Source organism: Mus caroli, unplaced genomic scaffold (genome assembly GCF_978045245.1).
Source record: "Mus caroli unplaced genomic scaffold, Mus_caroli_1 scaffold_3, whole genome shotgun sequence".
NCBI classification, from domain to species: Eukaryota; Metazoa; Chordata; class Mammalia; order Rodentia; family Muridae; genus Mus; species Mus caroli.
The window spans coordinates 102,754,944-102,777,600 of NW_028227258.1; the positions used below are offsets into that span (position 1 = coordinate 102,754,944).

A 22,657-nucleotide genomic window follows, 5' to 3' on the forward strand; every position below is an offset into this window, starting at 1 on the left:
ACTTTTCCTTAATATCTCTTAATATCAATGGACTCAACTCCCCGATAAAAAGACATAGACTAACGAACTGGCTACACAAACAAGACCCAACATTTTGCTGCTTACAGGAAACTCATCTCAGAGAAAAGGATAGACACTACCTCAGAATGAAAGGCTGGAAAACAATGTTCCAAGCAAATGGCAAGAAGAAACAAGCTGGAGTAGCCATTCTAATATCTGATAAGATTGACTTCCAACCCAAAGTCATTAAAAAAGACAGGGAGGGACACTTCATACTCATCAAAGGTAAAATCCTCCAAGAGGAACTATCAATCCTGAATATCTATGCTCCAAACACAAAGGCAGCCACATTCATTAAAGAAACTTTAGTAAATCTCAAAGCACACATTGCACCTCATACAATAATAGTGGGAGACTTCAACACACCACTTTCACCAATGGACAGATCATGGAAACAGAAACTAAACAGGGACACAGTGAAACTAACAGAAATTATGAATCAAATGGATCTGGCAGATATCTACAGAACATTCTATCCTAAAACAAAAGGATATACCTTCTTTTCAGCACCTCATGGTACCTTCTCCAAAATTGATCACATAATTGGTCACAAAGCAGGCCTCAACAGATACAAAAATATTGAAATTGTCCCATGCATCCTATCAGATCACCATGGACTAAGGCTGATCTTCAATAACAAAATAAATAATAGAAAGCCAACCTTCACATGGAAACTGAACAACACTCTTCTCAATGATACCTTGGTCAAGGAAGGAATAAAGAAAGAAATTAAGGACTTTTTAGAGTTCAATGAAAATGAAGCCACAACATACCCAAACTTATGGGACGCAATGAAAGCATTTCTAAGAGGAAAACTCATAGCTCTGAGTGCCTCCAAAACGAAACTAGAGAGAGCACTCATTAGCAGCTTGACAACACACCTAAAAGCACTAGAACAAAAGGAAGCAAATTCACCCAAGAGGAGTAGATGGCAGGAAATAATCAAACTCAGGGGTGAAATCAACCAAGTGGAAACAAGAAAAACTATTCAAAGAATCAACCAATCAAGGAGCTGGTTCTTTGAGAAAATCAACAAGATAGATAAACCCTTAGCCAGACTCACTAGAGGGCACAGGGAAAGCATCCTAATTAACAAAATCATAAATGAAAAAGGAGACATAACAACAGATCCTGAAGACATCCAAAACACCATCAGATCCTTCTACCAAAGGCTATACTCAACAAAACTGGAGAACCTGGATGAAATGGAGAAGTTCCTAGACAGATACCAGGTACCAAAGTTGAATCAAGATCAGGTTAATGATCTAAACAACCCTATATCCCCCAAAGAAATAGAAGCAGTCATTAATAGTCTCCCAACTAAAAAAAGCTCAGGACCAGATGGGTTTAGTGCAGAGTTCTATCAGACCTTCAAAGAAGATCTAATCCCAGTTCTTCACAACCTATTCCACAAAATAGAAACAGAAGGTACTCTACCCAACTCATTCTATGAAGCCACAATTACTCTGATACCTAAACCACAAAAAGACCCAACAAAGATAGAAAACTTCAGACCAATATCCCTTATGAATATTGATGCAAAAATCCTCAATAAAGTTCTTGCTAACCGAATCCAAGAACACATCAAAACAATCATCCATCCTGACCAAGTAGGTTTCATCCCAGGGATGCAGGGATGGTTCAATATACGGAAATCCATCAACGTAATCCAGTATATAAACAAACTCAAAGATAAAAACCACAAGGTCATCTCCTTAGATGCGGAAAAAGCATTTGACAAGATCCAACACCCATTCATGATAAAAGACTTGGAAAGATCAGGAATTCAAGGCCCATACCTAAACATGATAAAAGCAATCTACAGCAAACCAGTAGCCAACATCAAAGTAAATGGTGAGAAGCTTGAAGCAATCCCTCTAAAATCAGGGACTAGACAAGGCTGTCCACTTTCTCCATACCTATTCAACATTGTACTTGAAGTCCTAGCCAGAGCAATTCGACAACAAAAGGAGATCAAAGGGATACAAATTGGAAAAGATGAAGTCAAAATATCACTTTTTGCAGATGATATGATAGTATATATAAGTGACCCTAAAAATTCCACCAGAGAACTCCTAAGCCTGATAAACAGCTTCGGTGAAGTAGCTGGATATAAAATTAACTCAAACAAATCAATGGCCTTTCTCTACACAAAGAATAAACAGGCTGAGAAAGAAATTAGGGAAACAACACCCTTCTCAATAGTCACAAATAATATAAAATATCTTGGCGTGACTCTAACTAAGGAAGTGAAAGATCTGTATAATAAAAACTTCAAGTCTCTGAAGAAAGAAATTCTAGAAGATCTCAGAAGATGGAAAGATCTCCCATGCTCATGGATTGGCAGGATCAACATTGTAAAAATGGCTATCTTGCCAAAAGCAATCTACAGATTCAATGCAATCCCCATCAAAATTCCAAATCAATTCTTCAACGAATTAGAAAGTGCAATCTGCAAATTCATCTGGAATAACAAAAAACCTAGGATAGCAAAAACTCTTCTCAAGGATAAAAGAACCTCTGGTGGAATCACCATGCCGGACCTAAAGCTCTACTACAGAGCAATTGTGATAAAAACTGCATGGTACTGGTATAGTGACAGACGAATAGACCAATGGAATAGAATTGAAGACCCAGAAATGAACCCACACACCTACGGTCACTTGATCTTCGACAAGGGAGCTAAAACCATCCAGTGGAAGAAAGACAGCATTTTCAACAAATGGTGCTGGCACAACTGGTTGTTAACATGTAGAAGAATGCGAATCGATCCATTCCTATCTCCTTGTACTAAGGTCAAGTCTAAGTGGATCAAGGAACTTCACATAAAACCAGAGACACTGAAACTTATAGAGGAGAAAGTGGGGAAAAGCCTTGAAGATATGGGCACAGGGGAAAAATTCCTGAATAGAACAGTAATGGCTTGTGCTGTAAGATCGAGAATTGACAAGTGGGACCTCATGAAACTACAAAGCTTCTGCAAGGCTAAAGACACCATCAAAAAGACAAAAAAACCACCAACCGATTGGGAAAGGATCTTCACCTATCCTAAATCAGATAAGGGACTAATATCCAATATATATAAAGAACTCAAGAAGGTGGACTCCAGAAAGTCAAATAACCCCATTATAAAATGGGGCTCAGAACTGAGCAAAGAATTCTCACCTGAGGAATACCGAATGGCAGAGAAACACCTGAGAAAATGTTCAACATCCTTAATCATCAGGGAAATGCAAATCAAAACAACCCTGAGATTCCACCTCACACCAGTCAGAATGGCTAAGATCAAAAATTCAGGTGACAGCAGATGCTGGCGAGGATGTGGAGAAAGAGGAACACTCCTCCATTGTTGGTGGGATTGCAAGCTTGTACAACCACTCTGGAAATCAGTCTGGCGGTTCCTCAGAAAATTGGACATAGTACTACCAGAGGATCCAGCAATACCTCTCCTGGGCATATATCCAGAAGATGTCCCGACCGGTAAAAAGGACACATGCTCCACTATGTTCATAGCAGCCCTATTTATAATAGCCAGAAGCTGGAAAGAACCCAGATGTCCCTCAACAGAGGAATGGATACAGAAATTATGGTACATTTACACAATGGAGTACTACTCAGCTATTAAAAAGAATAAATTTATGAAATTCCTAGCCAAATGAATGGACCTGGAGGGCATCATCTTGAGTGAAGTAACACAATCACAAAAGAACTCACACAATATGTATTCACTGATAAGTGGATATTAGCCCAAAACTTAGGATACCCAAGATAGAAGATACAATTTGATAAAGGCATGAAACTCAAGAAGAATGAAGACCAAAGTGTGGACACTGTGCACCTTCTTAGAATTGGGAACAAAACACCCAGGGAAGGAGTTACAGAGACAAAGTTCGTAGCTGTGATGAAAGGATGGACCAATTAGAGACTGCCGTATCCAGGGATCCATCCCATAATCAGCTTCTAAACGCTGACACCATTGCATACACTAGCAAGATTTTGCTGAAAGGACCCAAATATAGCTGTCTCTTGTGAGATGATGCCGGGGCCTAGCAAACACAGGAGTGGATGTTCACAGTCAGCTATTGGATGTATCACAGGGCTCCCAATGGAGAAGCTAGAGAAAGTACCCAAGGAGCTAAAGGGATCTGCAACCCTATTGTTGGAACAACATGATGTACTAACCAGAACCCTGGAGCTCTTGTCTCTAGCTGCATATGTATCGAAAGATGGCCTAGTCGGCCATCAATGGAAAGAGAGGCCCATTGGACTTGCAAACTTTATATGCCCCAATATAGGGGAATGCCAGGGCCAAAAGAATGGGAATGGGTGGGTAGGGAAGTGGGGGGCGCTATGGGGGACTTTTGGGATAGCATTGGAAATGTAACTGAGGAAAATATGTAATAAAAATATTAAAAATTAAAAAAAAAGCAGTAAGGGAAAAAGGTCAAGTAACACATAAAGGCAGGCCTATCAGCATTACACCAGACTTTTCACCAGAGACTATGAAAGCTACAAAGCTTCTGTAAGGCAAAAGACACTGTCTATAAGACAAAAAGGCCACCACCAGATTGGGAAAGGATATTTACCAATCCTAAATCAGATAGGGGACAAATATCCAACATATATAAAGAATTCAAGAAGGTGGACCCCCAAAAACAAATAACCCCATTAAAAATGGGGCTCAAGGCTAAACAAAGAATTCTCAACTGAAGAATACCAAATGGCTGAGAAGCACCTGAAAAAAATGTTCAGCATCCTTAATCACCAGGTAAATGCAAATCAAAACATCTCTGAGATTCCACCTCATACCAGTCAAAATGGCTAAGATTAAAAATTCAGGTGACAACAGATGCTTGCCAGGATGTGGCAAAAGAAGAACACTCCTCCATTGTTGGTGGGATTGCAAGTTGTACAACCACTCTGGAAATCGGTCTGGTGGTTCCTCAGAAAATTGGACATAGTACTACTGGAGGAACCCACAATACCTCTCCTGGGCATATATCCAGAAGATGTCCCAACTGGTAAGAAGGACACATGCTCCACTATGTTCATAGCAGCCTTATTTATAATAGCCAGAAACTGGAAAGAACCCAGATGCCCCACAACAGAGGAATGGATACAGAAAATGTGGTGTATTTACACAATGGAGTACTACTCAGCTATTAAAAAGAATGAATTTATGAAATTCCTAGGCAAATGGATGGACCTGGAGGGTATCATCCTGAGTCAGGTAACCCAATCACAAAGAACTCACATGATATGTACTCACTGATAAGTGGATATTAGCCCAGAAACTTAGAATACCCAAGATACCAGATATAATTTGCAAAACACATGAAACTCAAGAAGAATGAAGACCAAAGTGTGGACACTTTGCCCCTTAGAATTGGGAATAAAAAGCCCATGGAAGGAGTTACAGAGACAAAATTTGGAGCTGAGAAGAAAGGATGGACCAACCATCTAGAGACTGCCATATCCAGGGATGCATCCCATAATCAGCCTCCAATCGCTGACACCATTGCATACACTAGCAAGATTTTGCTGAAAGGACCCTGATATAGCTGTCTCTTGTGAGACTATGTAGGTGCCTATCAAATACTGAAGTGGATGCTTACAATCAGCTATTGTATGGATCACAGGGCCCCCAATGCAGGAGCTTGAGAAAGTACCCAAGGAGCTAAAGTGATTTGTAACCCTATAGGTGAAGCAACAATATGAACTAACCAGTCCCGCTCCCCACCCCCGAGAGCCAATGTCTCTAGCTGCGTATGTAGCAGAAGATGGCCTAGTCGGCCATCAGTGGAAAGAGAAGCCCATTGGTTGTGCAAACTTTATATGCCTCAGTGCAGGGGAATGCCGGGGCCAAGAAGTGGGAGTGGGTCAGTAGGGGAGTGTGGTGGTGGGGAGAGTATGGGGCACTTTTGGGATAGCACTGTAAATGTAAATGAAGAAAATACCTAATAAAAAATTTAAATGAAAAAGAAAAAAGAAAATCATTCACTTCCTTAAGATTTTCCAATTTTGTGGAGTATAGGCTTTTGAAGTAAGTCAAGTTTTGTGCTGTTGTCCCTCCATTTCCATTGAATTATAAAATGTCTTTATTATTTTTTTTATTTCTTTCTTGACTCAGAGATCATTGAGTATAAAGTTTTTCAATTTCCATGAGTATGTAGGCTTTCTGTGATTCTGTTGTTGTTTAATTCCATCTTTAATACACAGTGGTCTGTCAAGATACAAGGTGTTGTTTCAGTTTTCTTGCATTTGTTGAGGGTTGCTGTTTGTCCAACTATATGGTTAGTATTGGAGAAGGATCCATGAGGTGCTGAGAAGAAAGTATATTCTTTTATGTTTCATTGAAACATTCTATAGATGTCTTTTAGGCCCATTTGATTCATAATGTCTGTTACTCTCATTAATTTTTTGGGACAACTCTGCTAATTAGTGTTGAAGTTCACCATGACCTGATGACCTCTGAGAAAGGTATAAAACGGAACACACTTTTAAACAGATTTTCTCCTTCTCTGACCTTGTCAGTGGATTCTAAGCCCCCACACTTGCCTCTACTTGAGGACAGTCAGATAGCATAAAAACCTGGAATTTTGCATACTACGGAGATATCTAGATGGGCCCTGAGTGTTTAGCCAATGAGCTTCTGTTTAACTTTTGACTGGATGACCAGTAAATTGGGAAGAGTAGGGAGTTGAAATCTCCCACTATTAATGCATTTTTTGGTGGGATTTAAGCTTTATTAATGTTTCTTTTACAAATGTGGGTGCCCTTAAGTTTGGAGCACAGATGTTCAGAATTGAGATTCTTTCTTGGTAGTTTTTTTTTTTTTCCTTTAAGAATGAAGCATCCTTTCCTGTCTCTTTTGATTAATTTTGGTTGAAAGTCTATTTTATTAGATATTAGAATGGCTACTCAAGCTCACTTCTTGGGTCTGTTTGCTTGAAAACCTTTTTTCCAGTCCTTTACTCTAAGATAATGTATATCATTATTGCTGAGGTGTGTTTCTTATATACAGTTGTATAATGGATCCTGTTTATGCATCCATTCTGTTATCCTGTGTCTTTACATGGGAATTGAAACCATTGATGTAGAGAGATATTAATGACTAGTTATTGTTAATTCATGTTATTTTGATGTTGGTAGTGTGTGTGTGTGTGTGTGTGTGTGTGTGTGTGTGTGTGTATTTCTCTTGATTTTGCTGGTATGTGTGTTTTCTTAGATGTAGTTATTCTCTTTGGGTTGGAATTTTCCTTATATTATTTTCTAAGGGCTGGATTTGTGGATAGGTATTGTATAAACATTGATTGGTCTTGAAATAACTTGTTTTCTCCATCTATGGTGATTGAAAGTATTGCTAGATAAAGTAGTCTAGGTTGGCATGTATGTTTCTTTACCAGGTTGGAACTTATCTCTCCAATCCCTTCTAGCTTTTAGAGTCTCTCTTGAGAAGTGAGTGTATTTCTAACAGGTTTGCCTTTTTCTGTTATCTGCCCTTTTTTTCCATAACACTTTTAATATTCTTTCTTTGGTCTGTAGATTTGTGTTTTGATTATTATGTGTCAGGAGAATATTTTTGGTTGGGGTCTAGGAGAAGTATTACTGGTTCTTCCAGTAGTACTATGTCCAATTTTCTGAGGAACCACCAAAATGATTTCCAAAGTGTTTGAGCTTGCAATCCCACCAGCAAGGGAGGATTGTTTCTCTTTCTCCACATCCTTGCCAACATCTGCTGTCACCTGAATTTTTTATCTTAGCCATTCTGACTGGTGTGAGGTGGAATCTCAGGGATGTTTTGATTTGCATTTTCCTGATGATTAAGGACGTTGAACATTTTTTTTTTTAGGTGCTTCTCAGCCATTCAGTATTTCTCAGTTGAGAATTCTTTATTTATCTCTGTACCCCATTTTTAATGGGGTTATTTGATTTTCTGGAGTCTATCTTCTTCAGTTCTTTACATATATATTGGATATTAGTCCCCTATCAGATTTAGGATTGTTACATATCCTTTCCCAATCCTCTGGTAGCTTTAAGTCTTATTGACAGTGTCCTTTTTCTTACACAAGCTTTGCAATTTTATGAGGTCCCATTTGTTGATTCTTGATCTTACAGCACAAGCCATTGCTGTTCTGTTCAGGAATTTTTCCCCTGTGCCCATATCTTTGAGGCTTCCCCCACTTTCTCCTCTATAAGTTTCAGTGTCTCTGGTTTATGTGGAGTTCCTTGATCCACTTAGACTTGTCCTTAGTACAAGGAGATAGGAATGGATCAATTGTCATTCTTCTACATGATGACCACCAGTTGTGCCAGCACCATTTGTTGAAAATGCTGTCTTTTTTCCATTGGATGGTTTTACCTCCCTTGTCAAAGATAAAGTGACCATAGGTGTGTGGGTTCATTTCTGGGTCTTCAATTCTATTCCATTGGTCTACTAGTCTGTAGCTGTACCAGTACCATACAGTTTTAATCATAATTGCTCGGTAGTATAGCTTAAGTTTAGGAATGGTGATTCCACCAGAGATTCTTTTATTGTTGAGAAGAGTTTTTGCTCTCCTAGGTTTTTGTTATTCCAGGTGAATCTGCAAATTTCCCTTTCTAATTCATTGAAGAATTGAGTTGAAATTTCGACGGGCATTGCATTGAATCTGTAGATTGCTTTCAGCAAGATAGTTATTTTTACTACATTGTTCCTGCCAGTCCAATAGCATGGGAGATGTTTTCATCTTTTGAGGTCTTCTTTGATTTCTTTCTTCAGAGATTTGAAGTTCTTATCATACAGATTTTTCACTTCCTTAGTTAGAGTCACGCCAATGTATTTTATATTATTTGTGACTATTGAGAAGGGTGTTGTTTCCCTGATGTCTTTCTCAGCCTGTTTATCCTTTGTGTAGAGAAAGGCCATTGAGTTTTTGAGTTAATTTTAGATCCAGCTACTTCACTGAAGCTGTTTATCAGGTTTAGGAATTCTCTGTTGGAATTGTTAAGGTCACTTATATATACTATCATATCATCTGCAAATAGTGATATTTTGACTTCTTCCTTTCCAATTTGTTTCCCGTTGATCTCCTTTTCTTGTCAAATTGCTCTGGCTAAGACTTCAAGTACAATGTTGAATAGGGAGAGAGAAAGTGGGCAGCATTGTCTATTCCCTGATTTTAGTGTGATTACTTCCAGTTTCTCACCATTTACTTTGATGATGGTTACTGGTTTGCTGTAGATTGCTTTTATCATGGTTAGGTATGGGCCTTGACTTTCTGATCTTTCCAAAACTTTTATCATGAATGGGTGTTGGATTTTGTCAAATGCTTTCTCCACTTCTAAGGAGGTGATCCTGTGGTTTTTTGTCTTTGAGTTTGTTTATATAGTGGATTACGTTTATTGATTTCCATATATTAAACCATCCCCGCATCCCTGGAATGAAATCTACTTGGTCAGGATGGATGATTGTTTTGATGTGTTCTTGGATTCGGTTAGCGAGAATTTCATTGAGGACTTTTGCATCGATATTCATAAGGGAAATTGGTCTAAAGATCTCTGTCATTGTTGGGTCTTTCTGTTGTTTAGGTATCAGAGTAATTGTGGCTTCATAGAATGAATTGAGTAGAGTACCCTCTGCTTCTATCTTGTGGAATAGTTTGTGCAGAACTGGAATTAGATCTTCTTTGAAGGTCTGATAAAACTCTGCACTGAACCCATCTGGTCCTGAGCTTTTTTTGGTTGGAGACTATTAATGACTGCTTCTATTTCTTTAGGGGATATAGGTCTGTTTAGATCATTAATCTGATCATGATTTAACGTTTGTACCTGTTATGTGTCTACAAATTTGTCCATTTCATCCAGGTTTTCCAGTTTTGTTGAGTATAGCCTTTTGTAGAAGGATCTGATGGTGTTTTGGATTTCTTCAGGATCTTTTGTTATGTTTCCCTTTTCATTCTGATTTTGTTAATTAGGATGCTCTCCCTGTGCCCTCTAGGGAGTCTGGCTAAGGGTTTATCTATCATGTTGATTTTCTCAAAGAACCAGCTCCTTTGTTGATTTCTTGAATAGTTCTTCTTGTTTCCACTTGGTTGATTTTGCCCCTGAGTTTGATTATTTCCTGCTGTCTACTCCTATTGGGTGAATTTGCTTCCTTTTATTCTAGAGCTTTTAGGTGTGTTGTTAAGCTGCTAGTGTGTGCTCTCTTTAGTTTCTTTTTGGTGGCCCTCAGAGCTATGAGTTTTCCTCTTAGAAATGCTTTCATTGTGTCCCATAAATTTGGGTATGTTTTGGGTTCATTTCATTAAACTCTATAAAGTCCTTAATTTCTTTCTTTATTCCTTCCTTGACCAAAGTATCATTGAGAAGAATGTTGTTCAGCTTCCACGTGAATGTTGACTTTCTATTATTTATGTTGTTATTGAAGATCACCCTTTGTCCATGGTGGTCTGATAGGATGCATGGGACAGTTTCAATATTTTTGTATCTGTTGAGGCCTGTTTTGTGACCAATTATATTGACAAACAAATATCTGGGATTAAGTATTTAAAAGATACATGTGAGCCAAAATCAAGAACACATGAAGAAGTTCACTCACCATAAGTAGATTTGTTTGCAGATGTGCAGGGATGGTTCAATATGCATACGCCAATATATGTTGTAAATGATATGAGTGAACTCAAATAAAGAAATTATATGGTTTTCTTAATAGGTGCAAAAACCGTATTTTGACAAAACAGCAATCTTCATGATAAAATTTTCTAAATGGGAAGAAATATATCTCAACATAATAAAGGATATATAAAGAAACATTTGGGTAAAATGTACAATTTTCTTATTCTTATTTAATTTTATGCTAAAATATTCACTAGAGAAATAAGACAAGATAAACACAAAAGTGATGTGTAGACTAAGGAGAAGTCTCAGCCTCCTTTTTTGTACATGTTTCGACATATAAGTGCCCCTAATAATAGTCGACCAGAAAACACTAAGACATGAAAAGTACATACAGTAAAGTGGAAGAAGACAAAATTAAAATATAATAATCTGTAGTCTCCCTCTATACAGCTGGCAATCCCTTTGGGAATGAATCAGTAAAATAATCTCATCATCAATAATTTGAGAAAATAATACCTTATTATTCATTTAACAGTCTGACAACAGGTTAAAACCTTAAAACAACTGAGCAGGACACTAGAAAATGAAAAACCAAACATAACTACAGATATCACTAATTACTATTGAGTAAATATCCATTATACAAAGCCTACTGTAGATTCAAGGCCATCATTTAAAACTGCAGTGTCGCTGCAAACCAATCTTAAATGCATCAGGAATTAAAAAAGATCCTGCACAGCAAAAGAGTTCTAGGGAAAAGAATGCTGCTTGACAAATTCCCACAAAGCCTCATACTAGATTTCTTATAGTGCTGAGCCATAGGAAGGAAATAAGCATGACACAGACTTAAAAATAGATGTGTAGATCAAAGGACTCATTGGATCAGACTAGAAGTCATGAAAATAACCCATGTGACCTCATCATCCTGAATTTGACAAACATTCCAGAAATAGGTATTAAAAGAAGCACCATATGTTAGTGGTAGAGATGGAAGATCTGACCCCACCCTTCCCATTTTGCTTGGTACTTATAAGACAATGTCAGCCTTCTGATATTCTAATGCCCAGTTCAATTTCTTTTTTCATCAAATGGACAGCAAAGGAAACAGCACTAAAATTTCTCACAGTGATCAACATTTATATCAGCAATTAGAATATCCTCTCACAACCCCCACTGAATATTCAGACCCCTATAGCTTTGGCTTGGGAGCTCAGTCTTCACATAAAATCATTCTGGTTTTGCCTGTTGCATGTGAACCCAGCGACTGGTGGAAAATAAAAACCAACTAGCAAAAGTATGCTACAAGATGCAGATCTTTAGATATTATATACTGAACCTCTGTAATTTTCTATGGCTATGAAACTAAAGAATCATTCTAAGAACATTCCCTCTCTTGTCCCCTACCTCCCCCTCTCCCTCTCTCCCCTTTCCCCTCCTTCTAACCATACCTGTACCCCTACCCCTTCATGTCCCCCTCCCTCCTTTCTACTTCCCCTCCCTCTCCCTTCTCCCTCTCCTTCTCTCTCTCCCTCTCCATTGTCTACTTCTTAATCTTCCCCTCCCCCTCTCCTCCTTCTCTCTTTCTTTCCCTCTTCTCTCATTCCTCCCATTTTCCCTCCTGCTCTTCTTCTCCCATCTCTCTATGTCTCTTACTCCCTACCAGTCTCTTTTATATTTTGAGAAAAAGGATTACTTCATAGTAAAGCTGACCTAAAGCACGAAATGCTGCCAAGATTCACTTTGAACTCATAATTCTTTTTCCAAGTGATATCCTTCTTGCTGGGGATTCAGCTGTGCCCAACCATAACTGGCGTAAATTTTTTTTTTTTTGGCTTTTTTTTTTCAGTTACTTTCTGGGAAACCATCTCTTTTTTAAAGTTTGCCATGTGAACCCTTTTACTTTAAGAGGCAATTGAGATATCTCAATTGGTCTCCATTTTTCCCCTCTCAGACTTGTCTTTTGTGCAGAAAATGTAAATCCTTGATTTAAGGGACCATGTGATTGGTTAGGGCATCTAATCTAGTCACCTGGTCTGAAGGCCCCTTGTTTGAAAATTTCATTTCACCTACAAAATTTCCTCAGTACTAATCTTATTGTCTAACTGACTATGTAAGATAATGTGTATTTCCCAGTGACTGGGAACCTTGAGGGTCACCTTAGAATTCTATTTACTCCACGGTTTTTACTTTGTTTTGTCAGCAGTTGTGAATTTTTGGGGGATTCCTCTGTGTTTATACTGCTTGCAAAACTGCTGTCTTTATACTGCTTGCAAAACTGCTAGTTACACTGAGATACTGGAGTTTGGTTTGGTGTCCTCTCTCAGTTTGCACCAGCGCACATTCAGTCTCTTCCAACACAACAATGCCCCTCACCCAGAGCAATGCCCTCTCCCCAACCAGTTCTCTCTTGTGCTCATGAGAGTCACCTGGATACACAGGAAATCAGGGCAGGAAAACATCTCTCAGGCTTTGCTGCCTTTGACATTTTTATTTTTCTCTGATACTATTGACATAAGTATTGGCGTGTTCTCGTGCTTTCATGTTTATGCTTTTAGGAATATGTTTCGAGCTGGCCAGCGGCTCACATGGACTGGGTACACCTGAGTGGCAGGCTGGAGCTAAAAGAGAGGGGAATTGGGCAGTTGAGAGAAAAATGGAGTTAAGTCAAGGTTCCTGATCAAAGCTCAAATGTTTAATGGGAAATGTCCTTATAAAGGGGGAGGGGGGAGGCCCATTCCCACCAATTCATCCTTGGAGCCTGGAACCAGCTGCAGGTGAACACATGCAGGATAGGGTGTAGTCTCCGGAATAGCTCAGCAGCCTCCCAGCAGGTAGCAGTATCTTGAAGGGGAACAAAGGCAGTGGCTGAACAATAGAGTGATCTAGGGAGGAAAGCTCCACCCTAGGTAATCTCCTTAGTGGGAGCAAGGTCAAGGTCTGGCTCAGCCTGCTTCAGGCTGTGGGGAGGTTACAATTTCCTCCCTGTTATTAATATTAAAAAAACTGGACTGAGGCATAAAATTTATTTATGCTCTGTAGTCCTGCCTGAGAGTTATGGTGGCTGTCTTAGGAAATCTTAGATCTTCCTGAACCATCCAATTCTGTCTTGGAAGCTACATGCAGCTTGTTTGTGTTATATTTCACACAAAACATGGCTCTGTGGTGTGTTATCAACAGCCACGGCCTTTTGGCATGTACCTCTGTCTTAAATTGGTATGGTTCTGAGATATGGGTGCCTGTCATTGACTGTCCAGCCCTCTCATTAGCACACCTTAATTCCAATTCAGACCAAAGCCACAATATGTTCTCTTCTTGATGAAGATTAATAACTGCCATCTGTGCTGTTGGAGGTGAGGCTGCACACCTGCTGCAGTCAAGCTGAAGGGAGTTGACTGACCTGCTTGAAAATCAAAGTCGAGACAGTGAAAAGCAACAATATATAAGCTTCCTTGAGGGAAGTCCAGGTACTCCATTCAATTGCAAATTAGCAATGATCAGGCTTAGACTCAGAGGTCCTGGTGTTGGGGAGGTGCTTTGAGAATCACAGAAAGGCTGTAACTTTCTGGGAGAGGAGGTTGTGCTCCAAATTAACTTTTCAGCTAAAGAGGATTTTTAGCTATAATCAAGGTCAGAGTCATGCTTACTGGAAGATTCAGGATCTGTGTCCAGTTGACAAACTAATCTTTCAGGCAGCCATCATGCTCCATCTTCTTTTTGTGAAAAAACACAGACCGAGCCCCTTCCCCAGATTAGGACCAGGTCTGGACCCTTCCATTCGTTAGTTAATGGGTCCCACCATTTTACCATGGCATAAGAACTAGAAGTAACTGGATGCCAGTGGTGATCTGCTGCAGACTGACCTTTAACATCAGTTTGCAAAACATTTAGAACAAATGAAGCAAAAGCAAGATGTGCCTTTGGGGACCTTGGGGGATATAGCAGTCCTTGTTTCATTTTTAAAAGCCAAGTTTTTAAAAGTGAGATGAGCACGTTGAACTATTCCTTGTCCCATGGGGCTATAAGGAATTCCAGATTTATGTTTGATGCCAAATTCTTTACAAAATGAAGTAAAATTTTTGCTAGAATAGGATGGCCTGTTATCTGTCTTAATAAGTTTAGGCAATCCCATGGAATTAAAGGCTTGTAGGCAACGATCAATTACATTTTTGGAGGCTTCTCCAGTATGCAGAGTAGCAAAAAGAAATCCTGAACAAGTGTCAATACAAACATGTATATATTTCAACTTTCCAAATTCTGCATAATGAGTTACATCCAGTTGCCAAATATGATTAGGTATAAGACCTCGTGGATTAACTCCTAAATGTGGCACTGAAGATAATGTAATACATTTAGGACATTGTTTTACAATCATTCTTGCCTGCTCCTTAGTGATCTTATGTCGGAGCCTTAAGGTATAGCTAGAGAGATGAAATTTTCATGATCACATTTGGCCAAAGCAACAGGTTCTGAAATTAAGGCTTCTCCTATTAGAGCTCTGTCGATGCAATCATTGCTTTCAGCTAGAGGTCCAGGAAAACCAGAATGAGATCCTGTGTGTCCAATATAGAACGGATGTTTTCGGGCAAGAATGATGTTTCACAATTGTGAAAACAGGGATCCTGCTGGCGTATTAAAGTTATTAAACATACCACAGGTCTCCAATAAGGGCACTGATTGTGCAACATATAAACTATCAGTAAAAATAGTAAAAGCATCATTCACAGACTGAAAGACATTCAGTACTGCTGTTAATTCTGCTAATTGAGCTGAGAGGCCAGGAGTCTTTATGATTACCTGTTGATTATTTATAAGAAATCCAGCTTACCCTTTAGAGGAGCCATCAGTAAACACTGGAACAGAATTGTATAAGGGTTGTAAAGAGGTCATATTAGCAAATATCACCTCATGTACATTCAAAACTTTTATCAACCTATCTTGAGGGTAGTGGCTGTCTATAGTTCCTTTAAATCCTATTTGAGCAAGCAACCAATCTGTACTGTGCTGCTTCAGCCAAGTGTCTTGACCTACATTGTAAGGCTGAACAATAATATTTGCTCTTTGCAAAATTAAGTTAGTGCCTGCTTTCTTCCAAGGATAATCATCTGAGCTACTGCTTCATTATATGGCAAGATATTACGTTTAGGAGATATCCTCGAAAGTATCCACATTAGAGGAAACTTTTGCCATAATAATCCTGTAGGCACATGAATTGTATTAAAAGTTAAGAGATGTAAAGGCAAAGAGTAATCTATATAATTGACAAATTGTTCTTCAATAGCTTTTTCCACTTGTTGTAAGGCCAGCAATCCTTCTAAGGTTAAAGATCTAGGGGAGGTAGGATCAGAACTCCCTTTAAAAATATCAAATAAAGGTTTCAACTCCCCTGTAGTAAGCTTTAAATAGGGGCAAAGCCAATTAATATCACCTAAAATTTTTTGAAAATCATTCAAAGTTCTTAAGTTGTCTCTGCGAATAACTATCTTCTGGGGAAAAACAGCTTGATTAGTAAGTCTAAAGCCCAAATAATTATAAGGATCCCTAGTTTGTATCTTTTCAGGAGCTATCTGTAATTCTTTACCAGCTAAAGCTTTTTGTAAATCTCTATAACACAAAAGCAAAATCCTGGGGGTTCTTTTCCCACCATCAAAACATCATCTGTGAAATGAATGATGTGGATAATAAGCCATTGTTGTCTCACAGGCTGAATGGCTTGTGCCACAAACTTTTGGCATAAGGTAGGAATATTAGCCATGCCCTGTGGGAGAACTGTCCATTGATATCTCTTCATAGGTTCCTTAAAATTTATAGAAGGGGGGCTGGCGAGATGGCTCAGCAGGTAAGAGCGCTGACTGCTCTTCCGAAGGTCCTGAGTTCAAATCCCAGCAACCACATGGTGGCTCACAACCACCCATAATGAGATCTGACACCCACTTCTGGTGCGTCTGAAGTCAGCTACAGTGTACTTATGTATAATGATAAATAAATTAATAAATAAATAAATTTATAGAAGGAACACTAAAAGCAAATCTTTCACAATCCTTAAGAAGCAAAGGAATAGTAAAGAAATAATCCTTCAGATATACCACAATTTTATAATATCTTTTAGGAATGGCTACTGGGGATGGAAGCCCAGGTTGTAAAGTTCCCATAGATGCCATGGTCTCATTAACTTTTCTTAAAACTTGCAACAATCTCCATTTACCAGATTTTTTTTTTCTTGATAATGAAAATTGGTGTATTCCAAGGGGACTGAGATTCTACTAAATGTCCTGCATCTACTTGCTCCTGCACTGGCGAAGAGGCATCTTCTATTTTTTTTTTTTTTAAGGTAAAGACCACTGATCCACCCACACCGGAATATCATTAAGCCATTGAATTTTATCGGTGTGGGATGCAGGCAAGATAATGGCCATTACTGAAAATACTCCAAACCTCTTGTGTTAGAGTGGGGTTTAGGATCTTCAAAAGTCTTAATACCTTGTCCCTTCTTTTTTAGCCCATGACCAGGCAAAAGTCCCTGTCTGAGCATCTGCTTAGTCATCCTCTCATTAGGACTGTATATTATAACTCCCAGCTGTGACAAGAGATCTCTTCCCCATAGAGTTACAGGCAAATTCAACATAACATACACCTGAATTTGTTCTGATTTGCCTTTCCCATCTCTCCAGGTTAGAAATGTGGAGCTTTCCTTATTAGGAAATAAAATGTGATGTCAGAAGCCAGACATAAAAACATTTTAATGTTTTCTTTCTTACTGATTATAATTTTGTTTTTGAAAATTTGAGGGTAAACAGAGCTAACCTGACTGGATGGGAGTGAGAATAAGGTCAATTTAATTCCATGTGAGAGTTCTTTGCCCTTCAGAGGAGAGAAGGTAGGAAGAATATGCAAAAGTAACCTAATATTTTAAGTAGTGGGTTGATGCTTCTAGGATGCACCTGCAGGGTTGACCAGTTCAACTGGTTTGCAGCCTCCTAAACCTTCTTCTATCCATGATCCATACCCTTTTAGTTCCCCAAATTGGAGAATGACTTTTGACCTAGAAGTTCCAGTGTTCAGACTGACATGAAAGCAGGGCTGTGTTATGATTGCAACATGAGAGGAATGCCTGGAAATGCTTCTGAGAGACAGGTTAATGTGGAAGCTGGGAGAGCCCTCACCTGAAGTAGGTGTTCTATGGATGAGCTGGTAGGACATGATTAGGAGAGTCAGACAAAAAAATTTCACAGGGGAACAGATGATGGCAAGTCCTTCTCAATTTTTAAAATTTTTCATCTAATCTGAGGATATGGAATAACAGGATGCAGCAAGTGTTTAATCAAAGTGTAGCTTTTTCCATGATTGTACAAGTAACTATATGAATCTACAAGGTTTATGTTTAATATGTGGCGAGCTACATACAAATCTAAGTATTAGATGAATTGGTTGGTAAGTTGGAAAAGAATAGCAATTTCATTTCATTGAAATTTTCTAAATGACCTGTGCTGTGGTTGTTAGCCTTAAGGATGATCAAATGTTGCCTAACATTTTATGTTGTTTTCATAGTGTTGCTTCTACTCTTTGCAAATGGCAATAGAACAAAGGGATTTCTTGGTCTTTTTTATGTGCTCTAATTAGGTTTCCTAATGCTTCTGCTTTTCTGGTGTCCTGTGGTGAACTAGGAACTCACTGCTCTCATAAGGTTTTGCCACTGCTGCATACTTTATCAGACATTTTGTAGTAAGTTCTGTTCCAGAAAGCATTGCAGTTGCATAACCAGTTTCAACAGTGACTTGATCTTAGAACTCCATTGCTAATACCATCATTGGACCTCACACAGTTGACCTACCTTTGTCTTTCTGTTCCATATATGGGACGATGTTCACTATCACAGCACACAGGTTCGCGGGACATTTATCATGGGATACAAGTCTCTGTGCTTTGGATTCTCTTGTATTTTATTGGCTTATTGTCTTTATTCACCCATTCCAGAGAATATTGAAGAACCCTGGAAAGTGAGATTCACGGATACTCTTGTACGAGTGATTTCACATATGGTAATATATTTTAAAAGGGGAATCAGGGCACCATGGTATAAGTATATTTGAAACGTCTTTTTTTTTATTATTTTTTTTTATTTTTAATATTTTTATTACATATTTTCCTCAATTACATTTCCAATGCTATCCCAAAAGTCCCCCATAGTGCCCCCCACTTCCCTACCCACCCATTCCCATTCTTTTGGCCCTGGCATTCCCCTATATTGGGGCATATAAAGTTTGCAAGTCCAATGGGCCTCTCTTTCCATTGATGGCCGACTAGGCCATCTTTCGATACATATGCAGCTAGAGACAAGAGCTCCGGGGTTCTGGTTAGTACATCATGTTGTTCCGACAATAGGGTTGCAGATCCCTTTAGCTCCTTGGGTACTTTCTCTAGCTTCTCCATTGGGAGCCCTGTGATACATCCAATAGCTGACTGTGAACATCCACTCCTGTGTTTGCTAGGCCCCGGCATCGTCTCACAAGAGACAGCTATATTTGGGTCCTTTCAGCAAAATCTTGCTAGTGTATGCAATGGTGTCAGCGTTTAGAAGCTGATTATGGGATGGATCCCTGGATATGGCAGTCTCTAAATGGTCCATCCTTTCATCACAGCTACAAACTTTGTCTCTGTAACTCCTTCCCTGGGTGTTTTGTTCCCAATTCTAAGAAGGGGCACAGTGTCCACACTTTGGTCTTCATTCTTCTTGAGTTTCATGCGTTTAGCAAATTGTATCTTATATCTTGGGTTTCCTAAGTTTTGGGCTAATATCCACTTATCAGTGAATACATATTGTGTGAGTTCTTTTGTGATTGTGTTACTTCACTCAAGATGATGCCCTCCAGGTCCATCCATTTGGCTAGGAATTTCATAAATTCATTCTTTTTAATAGCTGAGTAGTACTCCATTGTGTAAATGTACCATAATTTCTGTATCCATTCCTCTGTTGAGGGACATCTGGGTTCTTTCCAGCTTCTGGCTATTATAAATAGGGCTGCTATGAACATAGTGGAGCATGTGTTTTTTTTACCGGTTGGGACATCTTCTGGATATATGCCCAGGAGAGGTATTGCTGGATCCTCCGGTAGTACTATGTCCAATTTTCTGAGGAACTGCCAGACTGATTTCCAGAGTGGTTGTACAAGCTTGCAATCCCACCAACAATGGAGGAGTGTTCCTCTTTCTCCACATCCTCGCCAGCATCTGCTGTCACCTGAATTTTTGATCTTAGCCATTCTGACTGGTGTGAGGTGGAATCTCGGGTTGTTTTGATTTGCATTTCCCTGATGATTAAGGATGTTGAACATTTTTTCAGGTGCTTCTCTGCCATTCGGTATTCCTCAGGTGAGAATTCTTTGTTCAGTTCTGAGCCCCATTTTTTAATGGGGTTATTTGACTTTCTGGAGTCCACCTTCTTGAGTTCTTTATATATATTGGATATTAGTCCCTTATCTGATTTAGGATAGGTGAAGATCCTTTCCCAATCTGTTGGTGGTTTTTTTGTCTTATTGATGGTGTCTTTAGCCTTGCAGAAGCTTTGTAGTTTCATGAGGTCCCACTTGTCAATTCTCGATCTTACAGCACAAGCCATTACTGTTCTATTCAGGAATTTTTCCCCTGTGCCCATATCTTCAAGGCTTTTTTCCACTGAAACGTCTTTTAATTCAAAGTGACACAAACACACCTGAAACACAGCTTCTTTTACATTAGGATTAAAATGTATATAACACACACAACATACCAGCTGAGTCACTGTTGCTGCCAAGGCACCCCCAGAACTGTCTCCCATATTGCATATGCGAGAAGGATCCACTCTGAATTTTGCAAGAACTTTATCCTGGAGAAAGAACTTGGTCACATAAACACAGTCTTCAAGGGCAGCTGGGAATTGATATTGAGGAGTAAGCCTGTAGCTTTAGAGGTAAATCAAGCAGAAGCAAAACAAATCCCTTGTTAAAGTTATGCAAGGAAATATCTCACTTTCACCAACAGATACACTGATATTTGCCCTACGTTAAATTCTCAGTCTCACAAATTAAATAGAGCTCACTGGTAACTTCTGTCTTAAAAGTGAGGACTAGTTTGTGCTTAAGGGTTTGAGATATTGGTAGAAGGTAAATGAGTGAGAAGGTGTGTTCACAGGTTGATGTCTGCATGTGTCAGTGGTCCCCAGTGCAAACAATTCAGAATCATTGACAGGAGTACCCAGAAACTGAATGCAGAAAATATGAGAAAAAATTATTGACAGATGACTTTAATTATAAATATATGTATGTACATAATCAACAAAAATGTAGAATTTCATATCTTAAACTGAAGATCAGTGTTTAAATCAACATAGTCATTATGAAATATACATATTTTAAGTATACCAAAGATCTTACACAAATTTTTGTTTTTTTTTCATTAGACTAAGTACTACTACATCTTTTCAGTCTTTGTTGTGTGTGTTTTGTCTTTGGAGTGCACTTCAATGGAGTTCACATTTTTATTTTTATCATCTTAATATCTGCTAGAATTAGTGAATACTACACATGCTTATATCAAATAGTGCCCACCATATGATCCTTGTGCATGTTTATATTTTACTGTTTTTTTAATATTTGAAAACTAGCAAAATAACTTAAATATTAATATTCTTCAAGATAAAGAACAAAAAGTATCTGAAAAGTATCTGAAGTCTTAAACAGTATACAATATATCATCCCACTAAAAAGCATTTAGTACATTATTTAAGGCAATAATGTACTAAATTTAGCCAAAATTTATGTATGAAAGGCACATCATTTTTCCTGTTATAATATTTCTTAAAACCTAAGATTTTTTTCTGGTTCCATTAACAAGAAACTATGACCAGATTGGAACTGAAATCTCTGGTGGGTTCTACTGGCTCATAATCTACTCTGAACTATGAAATTTCTTTCAGTAATTTTGCCTGAGTTCTGTAAGTCTGTAAAGTCTATTTCTACATCATGCACTATGGAACTGGCAAAATATATAGCAAAGTCTTCATCCTTCTGATGAGAGTTTCAGTAGTACAGAGGAAACTGTTGTTCATAAAGTAAAAAAGAACTTGCTCATATTTTTGTATGTTAGTGGAAATGTTGATAAAAGTTATGAGATATTAAGATATTATTCTGTTAATGTCTTAAAATATTCAAAAATTTTCTAACATTTTAACTTAAAAACACTAGAACCAAGAACAGCAGTAACCTTATACTGTTTTATAGCCAGGTCAAATAAAACCCAACATACCAAGAATAGAATGAGTACACATTTTAGGTAAGTTACCTGCAGGTAAAGTTAGCTACTTGTGAAACCTGGAATTCATATTTCAAGAGATGTCATAGCTGTGACAATAAAGATGTTTATTCCTCTGGTTTTATAATTGTATGTACAATGGCAAAAATTACAGCAGATACTAATGCCTTTGAGGATATATTGATATAAAATTTCTAGGAAAAATTATATACCGAAATCCCCCAGAATATAGCTATATGATGGCTAGGTGACAAGCTTTGAAAAAGTCAAGCTTATATTGTGAGGACACAGGATGTGTTAAAAAGTATTATTATTCTCTTACTCAATTCCTACAACAACAGCTCCAAGCTTGTTTGATGTGAGTCTGTTCAGGTTGTCATAAGCCTCTAACTCTGAAATGAATGAAATAAATATAAATTGGTGCACTGTTAGTAGAAAAACAATGGCAACCTACCAATACCTATGAATGTGCTAGAAATGTGATTTGTGGTAAATTGATGGAACACTGTAGTCCCCACTTTTGTTCTTATATAGAAAAATACTGTTAGAATTTAGGAAATAAAAAGTAAATTGTCTGCAACTCATTACCACCATATTCCCTAAAACCCTTGATAGAAGAATTAGGAAATATGGAATTAAGTTGAGAAATAACATTGTAGCTAGTGTTATAATTTTCACAAAGGAAGATATAACCATAGTTATTTTTTAAAGGAAT

At 38.3% G+C, this 22,657-nt stretch overlaps 1 pseudogene; it reads right to left on the reverse strand.

The window, feature by feature from the left end:
- The window catches only part of LOC110291820 (arylacetamide deacetylase-like 2), a 168,434-nt pseudogene that overhangs the window by 134,231 nt on the left and 11,546 nt on the right, over positions 1-22,657 (reverse strand).